Genomic DNA, 7,165 nt, shown 5'->3' with positions numbered 1-7,165 from the left:
GGTTTTTAACTGGAAAAAGAAGCCTATGCACAGTCAATACCTGAAGGACATTGAAGGAAAAGTAGATACAAAGCTAACATGGAGCTGGTTGAGATCAGGAGTGCTGAAGAAAGAAACTGAAGGCTTCATTTTGGCTGCCCAAGAACAAGCCTTGCAGACCAATTCCATGAAAGCAAAAATTCAACATGACAGGAACAACAGCAAATGTCGCTTATCCAACAAGAAATATGAAACAATGGATCAGTGACTGCAGCAAAATCTCACAGTCTGATTATCTACAATGTCATGATTAATTGCCAAAATTATACATTGGAAGCTTTGCCAGATGTTTGGGTTCGAATGCAACAAAAATGATTGGGAACACCAAATTGACAAAGTTCTTGAAAATGAGCAAGTCAAGATCGTGATTTGCAAATTGAAGTTGAGTGACTATGGAGAAAGAAATCAATGATTGTACCAATAGTAATAGGAGCCCTTGGAGTAATAGCCAAAGGGCTGCCTAGATACATGGAAATTTTGAACTTATTACACCTGAATTTCCTGACTTTGCAAAAAAAAACCCACCTTATTCGGAACTGTCTTTATACTCAGATGTTACCCTAACAGCTCTTAGGTCCTTGATTAGGACTTGAACTGTTACGTTTTTACCAGTCCCAGACTGTGAATAGAATTGAAGATTAAATAATCATCAACAACAATAACAACAGCAACAACAACGTCAACAATAAATATATCAAATTCAGTATTATACATAAAGACATGTGGCATGATAAAATCCATTCATGGTGTTCTTTCCCAAGTGCTTGTGTTAATCTTCAGGTCATTTTAGCTCCCTTAATCTATGCTTCCATGTCTAACATAAGTGCTTATGACTGTAATTCTTGCAGCCACTAAAATCCTAAAATCCTCTTATGTTTAGCCAAACTTGAGTGCAATCTGATCCATAAAGATCTCAGAGTTTCCTGCATGGAGCAGACTCACTGGGATCTTCCATCATTAAGATGTGATCACCAGACATCAACAACTGTCTGTACCAGCCAAGCTACAACTTCTTTTTACATTATCATTCCTTACATTTCTTACAATCTATCATCGTTTCATCTTTCTCTACAAACAGCATCTGCTTGGAGCTGAAAGGATGTTCATTTGTCTTTCTGCTGTACTGAGTCAGTCCTTTCAGCTTGTCTTTGCTATAAACAATAACTTACATTGGACTGTAGGAAAACCTTGGAATGCTATGAGTTTAATGCTGTTTGAATTCAGATATCATATTTCATCCATCTATCTCGTGGATCAGAATATATGGTACAAAATTACATTTGGAGGGAAGAAGTGTGACTTGGAAATTTATATCAGATTGCTTGAACATTCCCATAAAAAAGACAAATTGAAATATTAAAAATACCACTGCAGATCATGTATAGATGCTGCATAATTCTTTCGTCTATCCCAAGCATGAAAAATGCATAATCCTTGATGACTAGGCAGATTCTTGAGAAGAAGAGTTGCTCTAAAGCAATGTTGACAATCCTGTCAATTTCAGACCAACCAATTTGATTTCTGCTAAATAATTGGTTTTGGCAGCCATTTTGTGAATAGATAAGCATCCATTTTGGAAAAGGATCTGTGAACTGCTCATGGGCTTACTACTTCAACAACAAAGAGCAAGCTACAATAATCAAAAAGATTCTTGGATATGCAGAATTAATTCCAGATGATCTATACTGCAGTCGACCCAGACAGACAGATGATATTCTTAGTGATATTATAGAATGCTCAGGCATCTTTCTTATTTATTTATTTATTTATTTATTTATTTATTTATTTATTTATTTATTTATTTATTTATTTATTTATTTATTTATTTATTTATTTATTTATTATCTTGATGCTAAGGAGAACTGGCAAGATTTTAACATTGTGTAAAAGGTTAGCTATCTGAGCAAATTAAAAAAGAAAAGAGGCTAATTTAAAAATACAAGTGAAAATTGTCTTTATTTTCTGAATAGAAGTACAAACTTGAATCTTTGAAGTCTGCCCATTCACCACAAACTAGTTCAAATACTACCTAAAGAATTGCCTACTATAGCTGAAGCCTATGTGAACAATTTGTTTCAGATGCAAGCTCAGAAGTGTATTATAAAGATGAATTTGCTAAAGACCCACATTTGTAGTCCATATATACCATGCATGTATATAATTTTCAAAATTATAGTGTATATGCATAATTTGTTGCCATTATTTCAAACTTTTGTAAGGGGTGCAAGAATATATCAGAAGCGTTCTAGGGGTACAGGCTATAAAAAAGGTTGGGAACCACTGTCCTAGAGCAGTGATGGCGAACCTTTTAGACACTAAGTGCCCAAAAACCGCCCCGGCCCACCCGTTCCAACCCTATCCTGCCTCCTGCCCCCCCACAGCCCCCCCACCTCCATGGCCTGTTGCAGATCGCCCAGGCAGCCCTGCAGCACCATGGCGGCCACACCCTCCGCCCGTGCCCTGCAGCATCATCTGCGCACGACAGTGCATGAAGGTGGAGTCTTGTCTCTGCTGCCTGGCTGTCATGTCCTTGGCTGCGCTGCTTCATGCCCGGGGGCAACTCTCCTCCAGGGGGCTGCTGGTGAAGAGGGGGCCATGGGGGGAAGTGGGGCTGGGGCAATGGTGCATGTGCCCACAGAGAGGGCTCTGCGTGCCACCTTGGCATGCATGCCATAGGTTTGCCACCACTGTCCTAGAGGATTATTCACTGAGTTCAGTCAGACTTGATCACAGAGGATTTTGTGTAACTATGACTTTTAGTCACATCAATTTCTAGGACATAAGTGAATTCACATTGAAAAGTATTGGTATGTATTTGTCTGACTTTTGCAAGACAAACTTTTTTCTCTCTCTAAAGTATTCCTATAGACGTCAACTAAGATAGTTTTCACAAAACGTTTGGGGGACTCAGCTTAATACAATCTGGAATTTTATTTCCCCATTACTCTTTATTGTTTTTTTTCTTCAAATTCTAGACAGTAAAAGAGTTTTCAGGCAACTAACCCAATTTAGCTTCACAGTATATGCAATACTAATCATGTTTGGAAATCACTGAATACTTATATACAGGGATGACTTTTATGATGCAAAAAATATTCAGCTTATAAAAGCTTTTTGTGGGTTGATAAAATAATTTTATAATGCTGTCAATTAGTGCCACTTTTTGCCATATTTGCTATTGCATCCTTTTTAATGATCATTCCAATTCTCCCAACAAGAAGGAATAAAACAGCTAGTTCTATTGAGAAAGTATTCATTCTCCTGAATATTTATCTTCCACCCATTCTACTATTATTTTTAGACTTTATTCTAAGAAAAACACTTTTCATTTATTTGTTTAAAACAAACATATAATTTCAAAATGTATATTAATTGCTGGATAAAAAATACTATGCAATTAATGGGTATAAAGTATTATACAAGTAATACTATACAATCAATTAGTACAAAGTTACTAAAAATTAATTGACCATGTTTATAAATATAAATTTTGGAAACCATACCTTAAAAGTTCCATTTGCCTTGCTGCATGACGTTTAGCATATGTGAAAGCTATGTTTGTTTAAATTTAATTAGGCTTCTATAATGGATGAACACTGTTCATTTCATCATTGCTGTGTATTCTCCAAGTTTAAATTCCCAAGCATCAGGAATGTATCTCTTTTCCCAGGCTGTGCAAAGTTTGTCCCTAAGCATGTATCTTAATTGAAAAAAAGTCCTTGCTGTAACCCTTTGTAGAAAATTCAACATGACAGAACTGGCTAGACATTATTTACCTCATGGCAGTATAGATTAAGCAATACAGATAGGATTTTGAAAAGTGCCATTGCCAAAGGGGAACAAAAATACAAAATTCTACCACCTCGATGAATCTAAGATTTTCCAAAAGCTTTTGGAGAAGACATTTGGGTGTCAGTGGTAGAAGACTGGATGAAAGGATTCAGTAACATCCTTCTGCCTATAGTGAGAGAGCAGGAAGACTTCTGCTGAGTCCTGCTGGGAAGGCATTTTCATAGACAAGATGAAGAGGAGCTTTTTTTGTTAGATTTGAATCTAGATAAGGTTTCGCAGATCTGGTTGGGGTGGTCTTTGCAAGCTGGTTCACAGCTTTTGGGGAGATACTTGAAGGGTATGATTGGAGGTGTGTGTATATCTATGGGGGAATAGAGGCTTGGGGTACAGTTTCAGAAATGACAAGTTGATGTCATGGGGACATTGGACTGACAAGTATAGAGGAAGTGAAATTGGCAATTTGGTGCTGATTCCCTTTTCCAGTCCAACCCAGCCCATGAGGTTAGACTTTTGAGAGCCTTGGTTTATCCTATTACTGTTTAAATCCAGATGTGTGTGTGACAAAAGTTGAATCATCCATGACTTATTTGTAGATGTGGACCTGAGGTGCATTGCTATGGTAATGTATCTGTAATTAAGTGCACTATAGGCATGGAATAAAGAGAATAAAACAAAAATAATACTGGAACATACTACAATCAATTATAACATCACCTTACTGTATAGAATAAGGAAGCTCTAGAGAAGTGTTTTTCAAATGTGTCAACTTAATGATGTGTGAACTTCAGCTCCCACAGGTCCCCACAATACAATATCAACATCTGATATTACAGATGTGATAATAGTAAATAGATATTAAAATCTATTTACATAATGAGCTTATGTTTTAAGGATCGTTTGATGTCTTTCATCCACCTGTTGATGGATACAGTATCAAGAAATGAGATCAAGTGAATACAATTTTAAAATGTTATTTTAAAAATGGAGTTTTATTCAAATTCTACTGATTGATCAATCCTGCTTATATGTCTTTCTACAGTCTACACTATCACTTGCTACATATGCTGCTTGGTAGGGAAGGAATGGAGCTAAAACTATTTATATAAGCAAAGCAGATTAGATTTAGGTTTTTTTAAAAAAAATATTGCTTTTATAAATAACTCAAGGCAATAAAAATATCTAAGACTCCACCCTATTTTTCCTACAAGTCTATGAGGTGAGTTCGGGTCCGCGAGAGAGACTGGTCCAAGGTCACCAGCCAGCTTTCATGTCTAAGGCAGGACTAGAACTCACAGTCTCCTGGAAAGGCCTAATTCATAGACTGCATTTGGTTTTCATTAGCCCTGTCTTGGAGGGAGAGTAAATTATCTGGGTATTCTACTATGCCCATAAATATTTTTTTAAAGGAACGCAATTCAGTAAACTTTGCTTGCTTGTAAACATTTTCCTTTATGGAATGTTTTAAAAATATAAAACTATATAAATATAGTTTTATATTTTATAACTATAAAAATAATAGTTGCATGATAGTCATTAGCAAATTAGGTTTTGGGAAGGAATCCGCATGAAAGCATGCATGTGTATGTTTTTCTCATCAGTAACAAGTACTCTGAGTATAAAATGGCTTTGCTCTGCTGATTTTTATGAAAGTAGCATGGATTGCAATAGCTGAAAACTGGAAAATTGACTTTACATGATTGAGTTTATTACTGATTATGAATCTGTTGGGGAAGACATATTTTTCTGCGGGCTTTTTTTAAAAAAATATTGCCTGAACTTTCAAGTACTTCTTGAGAAATATTTATTTTTTACTTCCTTTTTATATACATTATCTACAAAGATCATAAACATACTAAAACCTACAGCGGTAAAAATTCCTGTACATGTATTAATACAGAGTGTTGACATGCTCCACAATTATTTGTGTCTATGGAGATTCTCAGTCATCCAGATCATGGTTGTCCCAAAGTCAGAACTGAAGAAGCTTCTTGGATGACAAGTGAAATGTCTTCAAATAAAACAAGAGAAGTCCAGTTGCCTTTTGGAAAAAACACCTTTGGGACACAATTATTCATATATTTCATATACTTCTCACTTGTCCATTAAAGAAGTAGAAATAGGACATCAACTCATCAACACTCAGATATACAACTTATGCTTTTAAAACAACCACTGTAGAGAATATTAGCAGGGTGAATTCCAACAGGAGCTTTTCATCACCCCCAATGAAAATTTCCCTCTCAGTTCTCTGGGTGTTCATTTACAGTGTGTTGACTTGGTTTTTATTAGGAACATCCTCCCTGGGTTAAGTGGAAGGTATGAAAGTTGTGACTATGAACATTTTGAGAATATTGTCATGTGGCAGATGTATCTGCATAATCTTAAATTTTGGATTATTAAAATTATTTTTACTATTTCAGTACTGAGGCCACCTGGCTTAAAATTAAAAGCGACGTGAGATCATTGTGATAGAAGCTCCATCCTTTCATAAGTTTGTGTGCCATCATGATACACAAACAAAAGAACTGCTTTTGTCATTTGCCTCCCCCCTTTGTTGTTCCCCGGGGACACCGCTGTCAGGGGTACAGTGTGGCCAGGTTTTCCCTATGAATCTTCTAGAGATGTTAGTACTCTTGTTAGTAATACAAACAAGAAACAGATTCAGAAGAACTAGCTCTAATTTTGTTATAAGGTTGCATAGCAGGATCCTAAAAGTCTGAAAGTACATCTCTCTCTCTCTCCTCTTTTTACAGTCCAAGAAATTAGGAAGGGTCCCTTCTGAGATGTTTCCCACCCTCCAGTTCTGCTGTGGGCTCAGTTGCCACTTCTCTGACCCTCCTCTGTTCTATGGCTCTTCCACCTATCTCCCTAGATCAGGGGTAGGCAACCTTGGCTCTTTTATGACTCGTGGACTTTTTTTTTTTCCAATATAAATTTTTTATTATTTTTCATCATAAAAAAAAACATCACAAATGTTACACAATGCTATATGAAAGACCCCCCACCCCCCACCACCCCGGACTTCCCAAACCTAATCCCAGGATAATATTCAGATATAAGTAAACAAATATTAGTATCTCTAACTCCACAAAGTATATTATTCTACATGAGTAGGTAAAATATATAAAAGAAAAAAAAAGAAATTTTTTTCTAAAAACCTAAATTATATTCCACCACTCTATGCTTCTTTTGAATATAAACAATCCATCTTCTCCATATTAATAAAAATTGTTCATTTGAGTAATTCTTCAAATAAGCCGAAATCTTTGCCATTTCAGCAAGGTACGAAACTTTCAATCTCCAGTCTTCCATTGTAGGTAAAATTTTACTCTTC

The sequence above is a fragment of the Protobothrops mucrosquamatus genome, unplaced genomic scaffold (genome assembly GCF_001527695.2).
Source record: "Protobothrops mucrosquamatus isolate PMUCROS unplaced genomic scaffold, P.Mucros_1.0 scaffold301, whole genome shotgun sequence".
Classification (NCBI taxonomy): Eukaryota; Metazoa; Chordata; class Lepidosauria; order Squamata; family Viperidae; genus Protobothrops; species Protobothrops mucrosquamatus.
The sequence above is the reverse complement of the archived record's forward strand: the minus strand, read 5'-3'. Positions refer to the sequence as shown.